Source organism: Schistocerca americana, chromosome 11 (assembly GCF_021461395.2).
Source record: "Schistocerca americana isolate TAMUIC-IGC-003095 chromosome 11, iqSchAmer2.1, whole genome shotgun sequence".
Taxonomy (NCBI): Eukaryota; Metazoa; Arthropoda; class Insecta; order Orthoptera; family Acrididae; genus Schistocerca; species Schistocerca americana.
In genome coordinates this window covers 52,604,936-52,625,963 of record NC_060129.1, presented here as the reverse complement: position 1 = coordinate 52,625,963, position 21,028 = coordinate 52,604,936, and the positions used below count along the sequence as shown (strand labels likewise).

The 21,028-nt window shown below is 41.7% G+C and overlaps 1 protein-coding gene across 3 annotated transcripts in view; it reads right to left on the bottom strand.

The window, feature by feature from the left end:
• Nucleotides 1–21,028, bottom strand: part of LOC124554057 (ankyrin-3-like) — a 95,174-nt gene that overhangs the window by 44,626 nt on the left and 29,520 nt on the right. The gene's annotated exons all lie outside the window — the stretch shown is intronic.

Sequence of the window (21,028 nt, the reverse complement as noted above, 5' to 3'; positions counted from 1 at the left end):
CCTTCGTTCTGACCTCCTAGTGATGGACTGTACGGACTGCATCTGATTAGAAGACTGAAACCGTTCTGTCAGTTTGTAATTTCACCCCTCCTTGCTACTTCCATCTGTTGTCCACATAAGGCAAAAGATTTCATGATGATTTGAGTGGAGCGAAGATTATAGTTAACTTTCTAGATTACTTGGCTTGTCATTTATAGTTGTCTCCAGTTCATCTTTTCTAGAGGTCTGACTCTTTGAAGGTATAAATGTCACATCAGCCCCTCGTCCTTGGTTTAAACCAAATACATTTGAAGATTGTGGTTGCAGCAAGTTTTTCACATAAATATATTTTCTAATTTTGTAGTATACCAACAGCATTTTGATTTTTCGCATTAACAAAGCCGAAATTAAAGTGTTCGCACAAAAATACGTCTGATCACAGACATGCTTACGACTCTCTCATTCTGCAGAAGTAGTAATATTCGAAAGGGTTTACAATTTTAGTTAACAAATTAATTTTTACTATATTTGTTTACCCCCCCCCCCCCTAAAACCATGGACCTTGCCGTTGGTGGGGAGGCTTGCGTGCCTCAGCGATACAGATAGCCGTACCGTAGGTGCTACCACAATGTTGAGAGGCCAGACAAACGTGTGGTTCCTGAAGAGGGGCAGCAGCCTTTTCAGTAGTTGCAAGGGCAACAGTCTGGACGATTGACTGATCTGGCCTTGTGACAATAACCAAAACGACCTTGCTGTGCTGGTACTGCGAACGGCTGAAAGCAAGGGGAAACTACAGCCGTAATTTTTCCCGAGGGCATGCAGCTTTACTGTATAATTAAATGATGATGGCGTCCTCTTGGGTAAAATATTCTGGAGGTAAAATTGTCCCCCATTCGGATCTCCAGGCGGGGACTACTCAAGAGGATGTCGTTATCAGGAGAAAGAAAACTGGCGTTGTAAGGATCGGAGCGTGGAATGTCAGATCCCTTAAACGGGCACGTAGGTTAGAAAATTTAAAAAGGGAAATGGATAGGTTAAAGTTAGATATAGTGGGAATTAGTGAAGTTCGGTGGCAGGAGGAACAAGACTTGTGGTCAGGTGCCTACAGAATTATAAACACAAAATCAAGTAGGGGTAAAGCAGGAGTAGGTTTAATAATGAATAGGCAAATAGGAATGCGAGTAAGCTACTACAAACAGCACAGAGAACGCATTGTTGTGGCCAAGATAGATACGAAGCCCACACCTACTACAGTAGTACAAGTTTATATGCCAACTAGCTCTGCAGATGACGAAGAAATTGAAGAAATGTATGATGAAACAAAAGAAATTATTCACATAGTGATGACGAAAACTTAATAGTCATGGGTGACTGGAATTCGAGTGTAGGAAAAGGGAGAGAAGGAAACGTAGTAGGTGAATATGGATTGGGGCTAAGAAATGAAAGCGGAAGCCGCCTGGTAGAATTTCGCACAGAGCACAACATAATCATAGCTAATCATGAAAGAAGGTTGTATACGTGGAAGAAACCTGGAGATACTAAAAGGTATCAGATAGATTATATATGGTAAGACAGAGATTTAGGAACCAGGTTTTAAATTGTAAGACATTTCCAGGGGCAGATGTGGACTCTGATCACAATCTATTGGTTATGACCTGTAGATTAAAACTGAAGAAACTGCAAAAAGGTGGGAATTTAAGGAGATGGGACCTGGATAAACTGACTAAACCAGAGGTTGTACAGAGTTTCAGGGAGAGCATAAGGGAACAATTGACAGGAATGGGGGAAAGAAATACAGTAGAAGAAGAATGGGTAGCTTTGAGGGATGAAGTAGTGAAGGCAGCAGAGGATCAAGTAGGTAAAAAGACGAGGGCTAGTAGAAATCCTTGGGTAACAGAAGAAATATTGAATTTAATTGATGAAAGGAGAAAATATAAAAATGCAGTAAATGAAGCAGGCAAAAAGGGATACAAACGTCTCAAAAATGAGATCGACAGGAAGTGCAAAATGGATAAGCAGGGATGGCTAGAGGACAAATATAAGGATGTAGAGGCTTATCTCACTAGGGGTAAGATAGATACTGCCTATAGGAAAATTAAAGAGACCTTTGGAGATAAGAGAACGACATGTATGAATATCAAGAGCTCAGATGGAAACACAGTTCTAAGCAAAGAAGGGAAAGCAGAAAGGTGGAAGGAGTATATGGAGGGTCTATACAAGGGCGATGTACTTGAGGACAATATTATGGAAATGGAAGAGGATGGAGATGAAATGGGAGATACGATACTGCGTGAAGAGTTTGACAGAGCACTAAAAGACCTGAGTCGAAACAAGGCCCCCAGAGTAGACAACATTCCACTAGAACTACTGATAACCTTGGGAGAGCCAGTCCTGACAAAACTCTACCATCTGGTGAGCAAGATGTATGAAACAGGCGAAATACCCTCAGACTTCAAGAAGAATATAATAATTCCAATCCCAAAGAAAGCAGGTGTTGACAGATGTGAAAATTACCGTACTATCAGTTTAATAAGTCACAGCTGCAAAATACTAACACGAATTCTTTACAGACGAATGGAAAAACTAGTAGAAGCCAACATCGGGGAAGATCAGTTTGGATTCCGTAGAAACACTGGAACACGTGAGGCAATACTGACCTCACGACTTATCTTAGAAGAAAGATTAAGGAAAGGCAAACCTACGTTTCTAGCTTTTGTAGACTTAGAGAAAGCTTTTGACAATGTTGACTGGAATACTCTCTTTCAAATTCTAAAGGTGGCAGGGGTAAAATACAGGGAGCGAAAGGCTATTTACAATTTGTACAGAAACCAGATGGCAGTTATAAGAGTCGAGGGACATGAAAGGGAAGCAGTGGTTGGGAAGGGAGTAAGACAGGGTTGTAGCCTCTCCCCGATGTTATTCAATCTGTATATTGGGCAAGCAGTAAAGGAAACAAAAGAAAAATTCAGAGTAGGTATTAAAATCCATGGAGAAGAATTAAAAACTTTGAGGATCGCCGATGACATTGTAATTCTGTCAGAGACAGCAAAGGACTTGGAAGAGCAGTTGAATGGAATGGACAGTGTCTTGAAAGGAGGATATAAGATGAACATCAACAAAAGCAAAACGAGGATAATGGAATGTAGTCGAATTAAGTCGGGTGATGCTGAGGGAATTAGATTAGGAAATGAGACACTTAAAGTAGTAAAGGAATTTTGCTATTTGGGGAGCAAAATAACTGATGATGGTCGAAGTAGAGAGGATATAAAATGTACACTGGCAATGGCAAGGAAAGCGTTTCTGAAGAAGAGAAATTTGTTAACATTGAGTATAGATTTAAGTGTCAGGAAGTCATTTCTGAAAGTATTTGTATGAGTGTAGCCATGTATGGAAGTGAAACATGGATGATAAATAGTTTGGACACGAAGAGAATTGAAGCTTTCGAAATGTGGTGCTACAGAAGAATGCTGAAGATTAGATGGGTAGATCACATAACTAATGAGGTAGTATTGAATAGGATTGGGGAGAAGAGAAGTTTGTGGCACAACTTGACCAGAAGAAGGGATCGGTTGGTAGGACATGTTCTGAGCCATCGAAGGATCACCAATTTAGAATTGGAGGGCAGGGTGGATGGTAAAAATCGTAGACGGAGACCAAGAGGTGAATACACTACGCAGATTCAGAAGGATGTAGGTTGCAGTAGGTACTGGGAGATGAAGAAGCTTGCACAGGATAGAGTAGCATGGAGAGCTGCATCAAACCAGGCTCAGGACTGAAGACCACAACAACAACAACAACAACAACATATTTGTTTAAATAATTAATTTCGATTATTGTTTCACAAATGAATCCAGATATCAACATAGTAAACAGTATAGGATTGTGTAATTAACTACACTAATTTTAAGAGTCACATAACTCGTAATTGAAAGCCTCTATGAGGGTGAAGATTTGTCTGATTTGATAGAAGACGAAACACGAGTCGATTTAGAAGAGATAGGGGATCCAGTATTAGAATCGGAATTTAAAAGAGCTTTGGAGGACTTACGATCAAATAAGGCAGAAGGGATAGATAACATCCCATCAGAATTTCTAAAATCATTGGAAGAAGTGGCAACAAAACGACTATTCACGTTGGTGTGTAGAATATATGAGTCTGGCGATATACCATCTGACTTTCGGAAAAGCATCATCCACACAACTCCGAAGACAGCAAGAGCTGACAAGTGCGAGAATTATCGCACAATCAGCTTAACAGCTCATGCATCGAAGCTGCTTACAAGAATAATATACAGAAGAATGGAAAAGAAAATTGAGAATGCGCTAGGTGACGATCAGTTTGGCTTTAGGAAAAGTAAAGGGACGAGAGAGGCAATTCTGACGCTACGGCTAATAATGGAAGCAAGGCGAAAGAAAAATCAAGTCACTTTCATAGCATTTGTTGACCTGGAAAAAGCGTTCGACAATATAAAATGGTGCAAGCTGTTCGAGATTCGGAAAAAAGTAGGGGTAAGCTATAGGGAGAGACGGGTCATATACAATATGTACAACAACCAAGAGGTAATAATAAGAGTGGACGATCAAGAACGAAGTGCTCGTATTAAGAAAGGTGTAAGACAAGGCCTTTCGCCCCTACTCTTCAATCTGTACATCGAGGAAGCAATGATGGAAATAAAAGAAAGGTTCAGGAGTGGAATTAAAATACAAGGTGAAAAGATATCAATGATACGATTCGCTGAGTGAAAGTAAAGAAGAATTAAATGATCTGCTGAACGGAATGAACAGTCTAATGAGTACACAGTATAGTTTGAGAGTAAATCGGAGAAAGACGAAGGTAATAAGAAGGAGTAGAAATGAGAACAGCGAGAAACTTAACATCAGGATTGATGGTCATGAAGTCAATGAAGTTAAGGGATTCTGCTACTTAGGCACTAAAATAACCAATGACGGACGGAGCAAGGAGGACATCAAAAGCAGACTTGCTATGGCAAAAAAGGCATTTCTGACCAAGAGAAGTCTACTAGTATCAAATACCGGCCATAATTTGAGGAAGAAATTTCTGAGGATGTACGTCTGGAGTACAGCATTGTATGGTAGTGAAACATGGACTGTGAGAAAACCGGAACAGAAGAGAATCGAAGCATTTGAGATGTGGTGCTATAGACGAATGTTGAAAATTAGGTGGACTGATAAGGTAAGGAATGAGGAGGTTCTACGCAGAATCGGAGAGCAAAGGAATATGTGGAAAACACTGATAAGGAGAAGGGACAGGACGATAGAACATCTGCTAAGACATGAGGGAATGACTTTCATGGTACTAGAGGGAGCTGTAGAGGGCAAAAACTGTAGAGGAAGACAGAGATTGGAATACGTCAAGCAAATAATTGAGGACATAGCTTGCAAGTGCTACTCTGAGATGAAGAGGTTAATACAGGAAAGGAATTCGTGGCGGGCCGCATTAAACCAGTGTGTAGACTGATGAACTAAAAAAAAAAAAAAGCTCGTAATTTCAAATGTTTCTAAAAAAATTATTTTACCCATACATTCAGAACTAGTACTTATCGATTATAACATCTAAACTAAAATATATCATAAAGTAATTGCATTTCATACATTTTAGCTCGTAAAATTACATACTACGTATGAAATTATATGAAAGTTTTCAGAAATGCAGCTGACATAATATTGACCTGTCCAAGATTCGGAAAATAATACTGGTATCGACAAATACAGTTATGAAAAAGTAGTGCTAGAGGAGGATGTCCCGTCACATGCCCTCTTACTTAAGTTCAGCCTCCAGTTCCGAACTGTGCGAACTGCGTGGGATAGAGGAGAGAAGCCATTCCGTTAGTTGGCTTAGTACACCTCAGTCTACAGTACCTGTATCTAAATATTTCCTTCTCATGTTAAGACTTAATTTTTGTGAAATAATTAATAAGAGCGAGTTTTTCCTATTTCTAGATTTTGTCAGATGGAAAATTAGATAGCAGATAATCGCTTTGGTGACAAAGAGAATAATTTCATCCTTAGTGCTTCCCACTTCCTTGGTTCCCAACTAAATACTTTGGATAAAACTGAAAACGCTCAGCCCATTGTGTCAAAACGACTGCATGTAAAAAAATCATAGAAATATGCAGTCGGATTTGTTTTTTCGTCTCACATAGCTATGACGCGCCTATGTCTGATCGCGTCCTGCCCGTCGTGGAGTGCACGAGCTCGATTTCTTTGTTTACTCCCCACCGCGGCTCCGTGTACTGCTCCCTGTTACGAGCGAGCTATGGCGCACACTGAACGCCGGGTAGCGATCAGGGTCACTTTTCAAATTAAATATGCACGGCTACGACCTTTTGAAATTTTGTAAAGGATGATCTTCGCCTGGACCCACAGGATGTAACTGTCATTCACATCTCCATCACTGGTAACGTTGAAGGTGTCAATATGCGCACCGAAGAATTGTGTACCGACATTGAGATCCACCACGTGCCAAACCTCAAGTTTAAGGACCCTGACGGACATGGAGGCGCCTCCATTCGATTAGGGTCTTTGAGCTCCCGACTGAGGTCCCACCAGACATCATCATGTCGTCTTCCAAGCCATATGGCAATGTACGCAGGCCGACAGATGGAAAACCTTGATACCTATCCTGTTCTCGACAGTGTTCGTCAACTGAAATATTGAATTAGGGAAGCATGTGCCATTATACCTGTTTATAGGAACATGCAGGGCCATCATAACATATGACATGCAGCCCCGTACCTGTAGTTGCAGCAACTAGGAAGGACATTCCGCCAAAACTGCCTCTGGAGCTGGCTTGGAGAGACACCACTCAACGGCGCTGCCCCCATTGTGACGTCCATTGTCCATCATGTCACCTATGCCGTGCGCACTGCACAAACTGCTGGTCTTCAGCACTACTCACGTGATCCATTACAAACGATGACTGCCATCGCAGAGACTGATCTGGCACTTATCACATCACTGGAACCAGGGCTGTTAACTGGAGGAGACACTCTCCTGCCTAGCACCGATGACAACCACACAGAAATGGCTCCTAGTGTAGTACCGACTTCTGCCTTCCTTCTGTCAGCCATTGAACCAATGGGCAATTGCTACCACAACTCTGAAAAGCATGTTTACAAACAAAAGCCTCAATTTAAGCGCCAGAAATGGCACTGTGACCATTGGATGACTACCTTTAACAAATGGTGCCTGACGATTACCAAATGTCTGATGACGCCAAGTCCTCTGACACTTTGTCTCATGATTGCTTAATGTCATAGTGACACAGTCGTGCCAACCCTTTTTCCGTGCATCCCAGGTGGCATAACTCTTTTGGTACCGACTCCACTTGTGTGCACAGCAGACGACACAACATCTATAGCAATGAGCTTCTGGGAATATGAGGTAGAGCATGACACCGCACTAGCGGGACAGAGCAACAGCACAGTGACTGACAATGCTACAGATGCCACAGTTGGTATACCATGGACAGCCACTGACAGAGAGCACGTAACTTTCCAGGTGTGCATGGGGACTAAATAATACCGACAGGCCATGCTCAATGTCAATAACATCAATGCATACCATAAACTGACGATGTTACAAGGATCACACAATGCAGCAGGTGCAGGCATAGTCCTCCTCCCGGAGATGTGATGTATTTCGTCAGCTCTTTCAGATACACCACTCATGTTTTCCACGCATCATGACGTCCTTCTCTGTGAAGGCTTGATTGCCTCACAGAAGCAGCACGGCGCTCACTCTCCATGGCATCAGAACTGTAAATATCTACACCATCTGACAACTACACACCATATGAAGCCCTCTCCACGATTCATTCAAATATAAATGTCGTGTGACCAGCGCCTCCCGTCAGGTAGACCATTCACCGGGTTCAAGTCTTTCGATTTGACGCCACTTCGCGACTTGGGGGTCGATGGGGATGAAATGATGATGATGAGGACAACAGTCCCTGAGAGGAGAAAATCTCCGACCCAGCCGGGAATCGAATCCAGGCAGTTAGGATTGGCATTCTGTCGCGCTGACCACATAGCTACTGGGGGCGGACTTCCGATTTGTTGACACGTGGAAAAAAGTATATGGCGATAGGGAGGGTTTCACACACCATACCAGCAATTCCCATCCACATACACGGCATCTCTCTCTCAAGCCTGAATGCCAACAGCTCATCGAGGCAATGTGGAAATCCCGCACCCTAATGGCTTCCTTGAAGCGTGGAAGCATCAGTGTCTATTGATCCCTGTTGCTCCAGAACTCTGACTTGAATATCTTCACTTGACTTTCTACACCACCCCTGAGAAGGGTTGCATGCTTTGTGGTCTCCCACAATCAGGCGTCTTTAGCAGGCTGTCACAAGATCTGCACTGCCTTATGTCGGTACTGTAACACTACTGTGCTTATGCAGACACTGTGTCTGATGGGAGTCTTGGCCTCCCTTGATTTCAGCTAGACATTCGAAAGGGCTTTGAGCACTATGGGACTTAACATCTGTGGTCATCAGTCCCCTAGAACTTAGAACTACTTAAACCTAACTAACCTAAGGACATCACACACATCCATGCCCGAGGCAGGATTCGTACCAGCGACCGTAGCGGTCCTGCGGTTCCGGACTGAGCGCGTAGAACCGCTAGACCACCGCGGCCGGCTACATTCGAAAGGGTTCATCACTCTTATCTGGCAGCAGTGAAGCAGAACATGGGATTCCCAGACAGCTCTGGTGCGCAACATCTTGGATCCTATATGATCGTCGACTTATGCCGTCCATCCTGGTACAAGGATTGGTGTGTCAGATGCTCTTCCGAAGTCCTGTACGTTCTCGCCATGGAACCGTTACTTTGCGGCCTCCACCAACTCCTCAGTGAGTCTGTGGGCGACCTGGTCCTTGTCTTGCGCAACAGAAACGACGTTCAAGCAACACTGAAGTGGGTGGAGTACTAGGGAATAGCTTCAGGCAGTGTCATTAACATTTGCAAATCTCGCACGTTGCCTATAGGACGTGGACTGCCTGCTGAATGCGTTACTCTGCTGCAGCTCCGTGACGTGATAACATGTCTACGCATTAATTTTTACTGCCAACTTGGGGTGTTTTGTCGCCCTTAACAATAGTCGCTTATTATGCTGGATCTGAGCAGAGCTCCTTTACCATTGACTCTGAAACCTGCACATCTACAATGCACACAGTATGCAAACATTTAAGTTGCATCGCAAATCCTGCATATGGCCCAGACTTTTCCCATCCCGCCGTCAATGGATAGACAAGTTATCCACACTGGCATGTTGTTTAAGGTGAGCTATGACTACCCCACCTTTGTGAAGGGCAAAGGAGGCCTCAGTCTTTGTCATCTCCACCATCAAGCAATTGTCCTCTTTAAATTCTTGGATGTCAAGATGTGGCAACGTATTTTGACTTGTCTGATCAGCTTATTGACCAGTCGCTGTCGTTGCCCGTATGCCGCTGACAAATGTCCCAATGTCCTTTCCTTGGTGGAGCTATTTCTTAATACAACTACATCTGGACCCCCCATCTTCCTCCGCATCTACCGATGGCCAAGATTATGCCTCACTTGCAATCGTAGCTTCTGTTGAATGTGATTGAGGAGAAACAACCCCTTGTTGCGTGGAATGCTGTATTTCGTCAGATGTCCAATCCACCTGATACATGATGGTTACTGGGAAGCGGGTATTTTAGTCTCTTCTATCCAGGATACACCTCGTAGCATCGCCATTATATACCACATGTGGCCTACAACGATGGCTGTGAAGGCCAGGCGAGTAATGTTTAGCCTTTGGTCCAGCAGATGTCGGCATTTATTTCACACATGACTCCTGACATTATCACAGCCCAAAAGCTTCTGTTCCCAGCTATGGACTGTTTCCTGTGGACTAAGACTAAATCAGAAGCTTGGATTAGCGGACATGCTGCCTACTACCTGTTTGGTGGTGTTCGATTTGTGGCATTACCTTAATGACTGTCATTGTGCAGTTGTCAAGAACTCTAAGAACCAACAATATTTATCGGACATTCTCAAGGGTATTTTCTGTAACCACCTTCACAGCTGGATCATACATGCTAGCAACACCGACATGCCTTCCTTTCCTCCATTTTACAGAATCTATCCCCTGAACAGTTATCCATACACACTTCTGAAAAGCTATGTGTCAGTGATTTGCTAACGCATCCCTACCACCCAGATTTTCTCTCGATGATGCTGAAGGCTATCGTCAGTCTTCATGGGGAAGTGCTGGTGCAGCGGAGATGGCTTAAAAACACAATTAAAAAAGAACTTCGCTGTATCCTCCTTTCCCCTCTGGTAAACGTTAATGGTGTCTTATTAACTGGGGCTACACATGAAGTTGAGGAGATTTTTTTCAGGGGGGGGGGGGCTTCTTATTAAGTTTAGGACAAGAGTGGCGATGGTACTAACTTCTTCTTTTCTTTGTATGCCTATTTATTGTCAATAATGTGAGAAATATGGTAAAAAAAGTGGTCAATGAGGCATAGCTGACATTTTCTCCACCCAGGGACTGGGTGTTGTGTTGACTTCAACATCATTTCATCCCAATCGACACTTAGGAGCCGAATTGACTTCACCTGAGAAGCCTTGCAACAAGTGGCTGGACTCCACACAGGTGAGGCTCCTGGCGTACCCACAAGCATCATCGTTGTAGTCAGTTTAGTAGGCAATGAAATTATTAAATATGACTTTCTAACTATTGCCGCGCGGAGTGGCTGCGCGGTTTAGGCGTTTGTGGGTTTTTATTACTGCTCTTGTTTTTTGCTCATTTCTGGTTCATCCAACTAATTCAATAAGAAGAAATATCTCCAAAGGAGTAGTTGTGTACAAAGAACTGGACCGCCCATCTCACAATTTCTATAATTGTGTGGGATATTTTGAAAAATTTGAGCATCATTTTGTATATGATTGCTGTGGCTTTGTGGAAGTTCGTTGCCAATGTGATGCATTGTGTTGATTCATCGGTTGTCGCTCTTCTATTCCAAATATAGAACAACTGTGCTGCATAACGTTCAGCAAATGCGTCATAGCTGTTTCTCGATGATATTCGTCTCCAAAGTCAGTTCTGTATATTTATTTATTTATTTATTTAGCATATGTCTCATAACATCACAGTAAAAATTACAGAAACAACACGATTTTAAAAAAATCACATATGTATAAACAGAGCAATAAATAACAGGTTGTATATAAGGACACTGCCAATTGTAAATTTACACTCACAGAAGAGCAATCACAAGCAGACGTCCAGCTTAGATAATAAATAGTCGATTGCCTCTTGGGTCGCCATTAGGAAATCCTGTGGGTCACCCTCGTTCTGCACATATTTCTATGAAGCCGATAATTTGAGAAGTGCTTTCACTTCATCAGTGGCTTCTGAATGAGGTATAACTGATAGAGCTTTGTCAAGAAGCAGCAGACAAGAAGGCGAGTGCGCCACCAAAGTGCTCTTCATTTTCTCTCCACTCTGAGAGTACGATGAGCTCTTTCTTGCTCTGTAGTGCATTCGTCCCTCATAATGAGCTGACGTGATTGGAGTTCTGTACCCGTTACGGTAGTTTTGTGGATACTGGATGGAGATATCGCACTGATTGAACAGTCGACAGTAATTTTGTTGCTGAAAGCTATGTTTGGCCACTATCGAAAAGAGTTGCTACAGTTCCAGATGACGCAGCTGCATGGGTACTATTTTATTCGACCATATGTTTCTCAAATTAAATGAAACGGACAACATTCTGATTTTGCCTCCTGGGGCATGTAGGATATACTGTCAACGACATTGACTTGTAATTGTATGCATGGTTGTGTCATAGCCTATATGTTGTTCTGGAACCAACCCCAGAAGATTCGTTTGAACAGATGTGCCCAATTATTAACCGTCATAGAGTATTTCCCATTGCTTATTGTGAACGAAAACGTTGTTTGAGGCAGATTCGGGGCAGCCATTCCCAATAGTTTGTTAGGGACTGATGAGCATATGTCGTCCATCGAAACCATTACTTCGTTATAGAGGTTTGGCGTGAATCGAATGTTCGGATTTTGATTATTAGAATGCATGGATGTTAACCCTTAACTGGAAGCGATATTTTAACGAACGTAACTAAAATCGCGGGTCCAAATGGACCCTTGAATAAAAATTCAACACACTCCCCATAAAAGATATAATTCATATGTAAATGCGTAATGATTGTATTTAAATAAATTTTATTTCAAATATAAATAAACTTTTATTGAGGAAAAATTTTATATTGTGTTATTTGTTTAACTTTAAGTCCTATGTTTTATATTTTATAAGAATTTTTAGCATGTTACTTTGGAATGCTACATGACTGCTTACATAAAAAAAACCTAGCTATACTGTGGGGTTTCTCATAACTTCCGCTTAACATAACGACTCTAAAACAAAAATAATGAAAATGAAACATGGAAGTGTCCAAATGTTATCTGTATCAGTACCTGAACGAAGAACGGCACTTGGCACACAACACTTCTTTTCCTGCATGCCGTTTACAGATGAATTTAAAACAAGTGTCGCATTTTTGTGATTGCTTGCTGTCAGTTTTAGGATCACATAAATACCGTTTTCCTCTTTTTCGTGATCCACATTGATTAAAAGGTGAATTTTCTGGTCATTGGTCATTTTGTGGTACATCAGCTGCCCCTTGAAAATTATCTATTCTTCTCTCAAACCTACTGATCATGAAGAATCTTTCTTTCTGTGATAAAGGGCCTTATCAAATTTAGTCCAATTTCTTTTCTGTAATTATTACTTTTCATACGTTTTCCACCATTTGACGCCTTCCATAATACGAATCCATTTTCACTCGCAACATTGAATGTTCTTGTAAAGACTGAATAATTGGCGAATTTCTGATGTAATGTATCAACACCACCTTTCGTTCTGTTGTAAAATTCAATTATCTCAGGTTTTCCACTACTTTCATTGACTGAATTGTCACGGTGCATTGATGAGATCACATCTGCGCTTCGGTCCTTCTTAGGGACATAAGATGCCAATGTTTTATCCTTCATGAAACCAAATAACGTAGATCCTACTACCCGTTGTTTATTGGCTAAAAATTCTGGTGGTATTTCCCTTTTAATTTTGTTCATCGTTCCAATGAAGGTCCAACCATTTTCAATCCGTCTGTCAACGAGCTCCACAGGAGAAAACCCATTATCGGCAGTTATATTTCTATTTGTTCCAAATAAAGGTTCTGCAAGCTGCAGTACATTCTGTGTTGGAACTGAAAGTTGGCTTATTTTATTAGTAATTGCTTTGCCGGTATAGATAAAAGCATTGTATAAACAGTGTGTTTTAGCGTCGCAATGGCACTTAATCTTGATGCCATATTTAGCAGACTTCGAGTTCATATAAACCCTGTAAAAACATTTCCCTCTAAACGGGCAAAGCAGTTCATCAACTGTCAAATACTCTGAGCAGCTATTTTTTTTTTTTTTGACAGTTCAGAATGAAATTTCGAATTATTTCTAAGTGAGAGTAGCGCGTCCATTAGTTCTTCTTTCTTCCCTAGAATTCATATATTGAAATCTCAAAGCAGATAACAGGAACATAAATCGCTTCACTGACATCGTTATTCTGAATCGTAAACAAAAGCATTCTGCATTGTTTGGGTGACCAGTATACGAGGGCCTAAACCGTCGGACGACTCAAACTAGGGCGACCTGGAACTGCTCTACGTTGTTGGCGGCGTTGCAGCTTGTTCGCCGATATTTTCTGCTACAGCGTAAAGTCAAGCGCCGGTATACCAGTCGTGAACGATAGAGAGGAGATGGCTGTGAGAATCGCACGCTGGCCGACGCTTCTCCAGGATGACAATGCCAGAAGACGACATTAGCGCCGCGCCCGACTGGTCGCAGCCAAACTGAGTGGTAGCTTCAAGGTCAGCAAGTTCTACAACAGCTTCGAGATTAGGCACTTGTATATCAGCGACTTAGGATTGTTTATACTGAAAAAAATGGTTGAGATGGCTCTGAGAACTATGGGACTTTACTCTCAGGTCAGTCCCTCGACATAGAACTACTTAAACCTAACTGACCTAAGGACGTCGCACACATCCATGCCCGAGGCAGGATTCGAACCTACGACCGTAGCAGCAGCGCGGTTCCGGACTGAGGCGCCTAGAACCATTCGGCCAAAGCGGCCGGCGTTTATACTGAAGATCATTGCGTATTTTTCATGTCGCCCTTTGCTTGCGACACATCTGTCTACTTGACAAACTTTTGTTATCTTTTCCTTTTGTAGTAAAACTCACGAATACGATTTGTCTGAGGCCTAGCGACTCGAGAAAGCAGGTTTATCTAGGCGCCCCATATTTGACGACTAGGCTGGATTTAACATTTTCCCAAATTGCCAAATTCCACTACTCGCTGTTGGTGTGAGACTTGCACGTTTTCGAGGACGACGGTGAATGTGGTATATCGTAATGATTAACTACTTCACTGTCATTGTTACATAGTTTTAATGTGATCGATTTTCCGGTATCTTCAGTCAATAGTCGACGACAAAACTGGTATCATTGCCAGGTGTAGTTTCGCCGACAGTCATCTTTTCTTACTTTTCCTGCATTTCACGACAGGCATGCAGGGATAATCGCTGTTGCAGAAGTCATATGGACTATAAATCATGTTTTTGTTGAAGACTTCTATTAAGTATGGGTCAATGTCGACTTCGGGTATTTGTGCTTCTGTTGATCAGTGTGAAGTTGCCTGGATTTTGTGGTCAATAAAACAGAAATGTATAGGTGTGACACTCCTCTACTTTGCCGTTCAACGGAATACATCCACAAGCGTGACTCTCCAAAACCACGATGATCTTAAATGAAAATTATTCAGAACTTCTGTGTTTGGTTAATGTCAGGCGCAGAACATATTATGACATTCAGGTGATGACCCTCCAGTGAACCTAAGTTCCTTTACTTCATCCCATGAATGTCTGCGTGTGAATATGTTAAAATAACCTGAGTGGTCATTTGTGCAAACAAATGTTGATAGGGTTATGTCACCTGTCACTAACAATGATAATGTTGAGGGTGGTGAATGTAATTTCGTCTGTTTCTCTTATCCACCTGCTCAGAGCATTGCTGGTGTTTCATTTTAGAGGGCACTACAAGTTCCAATTATCAGTTTTTACGATAACCCCAACTGTGTGATGCCTCAAATCATAATTAGGACCACAGTCTAATGCACCAAGATATAGATCGGTATGCAGTGTTCGTCTGAATCGAAAAGCGCGTTGTCGATTGCTTTCCATTCTTAGTTCACGTTGCTCGTTTGTTTTTGCGGTTTCTGATGCCTTTTTCTTCCGTGCTAGAGGTCTACATTGACCAATAGCTCTTTGTAAAAGTCTGATTTGAAGGGAGGAAGGGAGGAAATTGGGGCTCAAAGTCCCATCGAGATCTAGGTCATTAGAGACGGAGCACACGGTCGGAATGTTTCAATGACGGGGAACGAATCCGGCAGTTCCCTTTCAAAGAAACCACTCCAGTATTTGCCAGGAGCGACTTAAGGTAATCACGAATACCTAAATCTGGATGCTCAGACACAGATTCGAAACCTTCGTCTTCCCTAATAAGGATCCAATTTGGTAACGACTGCACCATCCGGTTCGCTTGATAGTGAAAGTATTGCTTCGCGGAAACTATTACAATTAGTTTGTAAAAAGAAGAGAAAATGGATGCAGTTGTGTTATGCCGAGTTGCAGTTTGAAGTTTATAATTAACACCACTTGTTACGTCAGACACGAACTGAAATATCAATATCTATGTTTAACTCATTTCACATACGTCATACATACGGGAATGCAAGAACTGCCGCTGAACAATGTGACACACACAAATATGTTGAAAGGACAGCGCACCACATATTCGAAAATAAAATTTTAGTAGACGTCTATGGTAACGCCTCAGTGTTGGCGCACCTGCACAGACGGATAGCGTTTTCGCCTGCCGCCACTTGCATTCAGTTGCAAGTTGGTAACTTCCGAGATGCGTCACAGTTACATTTGCATTGTGTGTTACTTCTGCTAAAATGTTTCCTTCACTTTTATCAATAATTGCTCTTGTTTTTGCTTGGCGTGTTCTATTCTCGACACTTACAGTTTCTATATTTTCCTTAAACAACTTTAATACAATTCAAAAACCTCCATTTGTTGACACACAACATATCAGCAAAGTTTAATTGCAAATAATCGATTGGTATAGAATCGAAGGAGGGACAAATAAAGAAACGTTCATATATAGAGGTAGGGGTGCAACTGTGGAAGCGTATGGGTAATGTGGAAACGTCTAGTACCTGGCCTGCAGAGTGTTGTACTCTAGTAGGGCAGCCAGAAATTGTTGCAATAGTTCCTATTTGTCATGGTTGATGGTTAGCAGTCAGTTGAGCAACAGACGCTGTGACAATGATGCACTTCACGTTCGTGCATTTTCTAAACCTTTTTCGAGGTAAGTTGTGGTATTATATTTATCTACATACTTTGTAGTTATCTTTCTTTACATCTGATAGCTTATAAAGGGAGGTGCATAGAAGGTTTCAGCAGTCCTTTGTCAACCTTAAATGGATAGTTGCTTAATGTAATCTGCCGAAATTGAAAATAGCGATTGTGTAGGTAATGTGGAAGCATACATAGGATGGCATTGTGGAAACGTTTCCTCAATACCAACATCAAATACATTACTTCTAATACGTTTTGCGTCTGTTTCTAGATGCCACGAAAGCTAACTGATGGAAACCAAGAGTTATTGTGATGAAGTGGGATGCTGAAAACATGATTAAGACTATAATAGCCCTAAGGGTAATTGGTAAATGCCATCCTTCAGGCTGGATTCAAACTGAGCACTTCTCAGAGTGGTTTGACAACTTCATTTCTAAGGCACATAAAAAAAGGTTCAAATGGCACTGAGCACTTTGGGACTTAACATCTGTGGTCATCAGTCCCCTAGAACTTAGACTTACTTAAACCTAACTAACCTAAGGACATCACACACACACATCCATACCCGAGGCAGGATTCGAACCTGCGACCATAGCGGTCACGCGGTTCCAGACTGAAGCTCCTAGAACCGCACGGTCACACCAGCCGGCTCTAAGGCACATCCCTCAAAAGAATCTTCTGTGCTGTTAATTCTTGATGGGCATAACAGTTATGCCAGAAACCTTCAAATTATAGAACGTGCAAGGGAGAACCATTTTACAATCGTAAGCATCCCGCCTCACACCTCTCATAAAATTCAGCCACTTGATAAGACCTTTATGGGCACTCTAAAAACCTATTACGCTTTGTTCGTCAATGGTTGCGGCACAGTAGCCGGCCCTTAGAACCTTATGACATATCTGTGTTGTTTGGGAAAGCCTACCTAAAGTGCCAGACTGGCTCTACTGCTGCAAAATGATTTTTGGAGACTGGAATTTTCCTATGTGACAGGACTGTTTTTGCATAAATCGACTTTATAGCTGTAACGTCGGCATTAGATGAGGCCAGAAGTGTGAGAGGACCTGATGAGAATCCAGTATCTCCAGGTGGAAGTGATGACCTCAGACAAGAAGACACTCAAAACGCATTCAAACCTGTGACAACTGACAGCCCAAGTGAAGATGGCCAAAGAGAAAACATAAGGTCAACATCGCTGTCAAATACCTCATCAAACACGGGTGTGTCTGCACAAGACATCACGCCAATCCCTCCTCTAAAGAGGAAGGTTTACAACAGAGCTGTTTTGACATCTTCGCCTTATAAAACACGCCATGAAAACCCCTTAATGAAGGGTAAACAGAAGCTTCCTGAGGCACCTGCCAAAAGCAAGAAAAAACGTGAAGCTCCTCCTAGAAAATTATGCCGAAAACGGCTTAAGTTATCTGAGGATTCAGTTGAAGAGCCCAATGCACCAAATGTCTCTTCAGGCGAGTCAGATTTGGATCTCCCAGTTGGGGAAAAAAATCTACTGAAGAAGATGCCATTTGTGTTTTTTGTGGAGGCGGATTTTCCAGAGACGTTCAGGGAGAACTGTAGATTAAATGTGTAGTGTGTGAGGGGTGGAGTCACCCTTTGCGTGCCGAAAATGAAGGAGATATTAACATATGCGAATTTTGTAAGTGAACTTCGCATATGAAGCATTTTTCTATTACTGTTTCGTTTAAAAATATTTTAGTCTAATCTAAATTCAACATAAAATAAATTAGTTACTAATATTTTCAATAGTTTTCGTTTGAAATAGTCAGTTTCCCACAATTTTAAGGCGTTTGCACATTACCCACACATCTTGAAAAATTAATGAGTTGTTGTGCAAGCAGAAAATGTTTTTTTGATTTTTAACGTATTTAGTTTTTGTGTTTCAGAATATTACATTCATTGCTAAAATATTATGAATTAGCTTTGGCTAATTTTTAGAGCTGAAAGAGAAGTATACATTTCTTTTATACGGCAAAAACAAACTGGGATTCCACATTTACACAGTCCTTTTGTGGCGTTTTCTTGTTTTTGTGAAATGTTCCACCGACACAGTTGACGAAAATGTGCATTAGTCAGGTTGCATAAGGCTGAACCACCGTTTTCGGGTATGGAACGCTACTTGGATGAATAGCCACATATGCGCACCACCTCTCCTATAATCTCGTCTCTCCAACTGCTTAAGTTGTCTTCGTGTGATTTCAATGCTGGGTCATTGTTACATAAAAGAGCTTTGCATATAGAAGCCGTGTTAAGTAGAAACGAGCAAAAAAGTTACATAAGGTGCAAGACAAATACAGACAATACAGGTTCGACAGAATGGCCGGTCGCCAAGACAGCAACATGTGAGGGTAGTTTTTGATCGAAAAATTACCACACAGACTGGAAGCAGCACATTTAATTCTAGATTTAAATGATGTTTGTTGACTTAGCATTTGGAGCTTGCGATATGGTACAGGCTCTGCATTTCGACGCCTATCTGATTGTCTGTCGAATTAACAGCAACATGGCGAATAATGCGCTATGTATGAAGCAGGAAGGAGGCGGTACATACAGCGAAATTTGAGAGCGGACGACTCTACTGGCAGCCACAGCGGACTTCAGTCTTATATTAACTCTGTTTCTGCCTGGCAGGCTAATGTTGATAATGTCGCGCTTTAAATGAGAGCTATAGGCATGCAACAGCTTGGCCAGTAACACCAGATGGAGTTTAACAATGTTAATTATAACCGTAGTCTTCCGCAGCCATTGTCACAGCCAGTAAAATTTTTCTGGCTTTGTGACTGCATTGTAAAATCACCGACGTTTCTGTCACTGTTGCAAGTGACCTTCTTCAGTGTGTTTTGGTTTAATGTTTTGTAAACAAAAACACCCTGAAGAAGGACATATGCAACAGTGACCGAAACGTCAGCAGTTTTATATACTTACAATGCAGTCACAAACCCAGAAAAATGTTATTGAGTTTACCATTCTTCTTATCGAAGTTATCTACGAGGAGGAAGTATGGGCATGCATCAGATCAACTGCACCGTATGTACAGGGAGAGTCACTAACTGATGCGACCTAGAGTAACTCCGGAAGTATGACAGTAGCTAAACAGCTTGTGGGACAAATGTTGCATGGGACAACGAGGGCTACAATATGACGTTGGTTTTTTGTTGCTAGATAGGGTCGTGTCAGAGATATGAAGGTCAACTTTGTTTTTCTTTAAATGGGATGCTATCGTTTGGTATTTATTTTCTGATAATAACTATCCAGACGAATGCAATGGTGTGTAACAGTAAGGTCTTTGAAGGTCAACGAATGTCCAAAGGTGGCATGAACGTCCATTTACAGAAGGTTTTCCAAGTGATGACCATCGGTATCAATGCATTGCTGCAATCTTCTTATCATGGATTGATTGGTATTCCTTACCACATCACCACTTAGAGAAGCACATACTCTGACAACTCTCTCTCGTATATCGTGCAAATAGTAAATATTCGCCGAATATGGTATATCCATCTAACGTGCCTTTCATATGTAAACACCATTCGACGGTTTCGCAATACAGCACTAATATCGTCGAATCAAGCGAATGTGTATGATGTATTCCTTCGAAGAACAAGTCGATATGTTTCTCATTTACAGGGAGTGCCAACGAAATTCAGTGAGAAATAGAGACTTATATGCTGAAAGATATCCTCAACGGACTCACCCCATACGACGTACATTTAAATATGTGTATGATAAATTGAGAAGAACTGGATACTGAACGTATCGGAAGCATATCTGGCAAAGGAAAGTTACTAGCTAGGTAACGAAACTTGGTACTCTTGCCACTGTGGTTCGAGATCATTGTGTTAGATCACGTCAAATCACAAGGGAATCTGGCATGAGCCAGAGTAGTGTTGTTCGTGTTCTGCATCTACATAAATATCATCCTTACCATAACAGTCTCCACCAAGAATTAACTGCTGCCGATTGTATGCGTCGCGTTGAATTCTGCCGACGGGCTCAACTACATATTCAGAGGGATGACAGATTTATTAATTTGATTTTATTTACTGACGAGGCTACATTCATGGAAATGTTAATCTGAATAACATCCATTAGTGAGCAACTGAAAATCCATATTGGCAGTGGCAAGTTGCACACCAAAAACCGTGTTTGGTGAATATATAGTGTGGGATGCTGGAGGACAGAATTATAGGCCCCTACTCATCCAAGGAAATCTTAATGGTAGGAAGTACACCACCTTCCTGCAAGGAACATTACGTCTGTTATTGGAAGAAATACCTTTAGGAACGAGGAACAGAATGTGGTATCAACACGATGGGTGTCCGGCACATTTTTCGCTGATGGCTAAAAATGAGCTGCAAGGACAATTCCCAAATTGTTGGATTGGACGCGTAGGAGATGTGTCGTTGCGGGTTCATTCGCCAGACCTAACACCTCTGGATTTTTTTCTTATGTGAATTCGTAAAAGACATTATTTATAAAGACGTTCCTACTACACCTAAGATATTCAAGAGAGAAATGTCAGAGATGGTGCTTTCATAAGTGC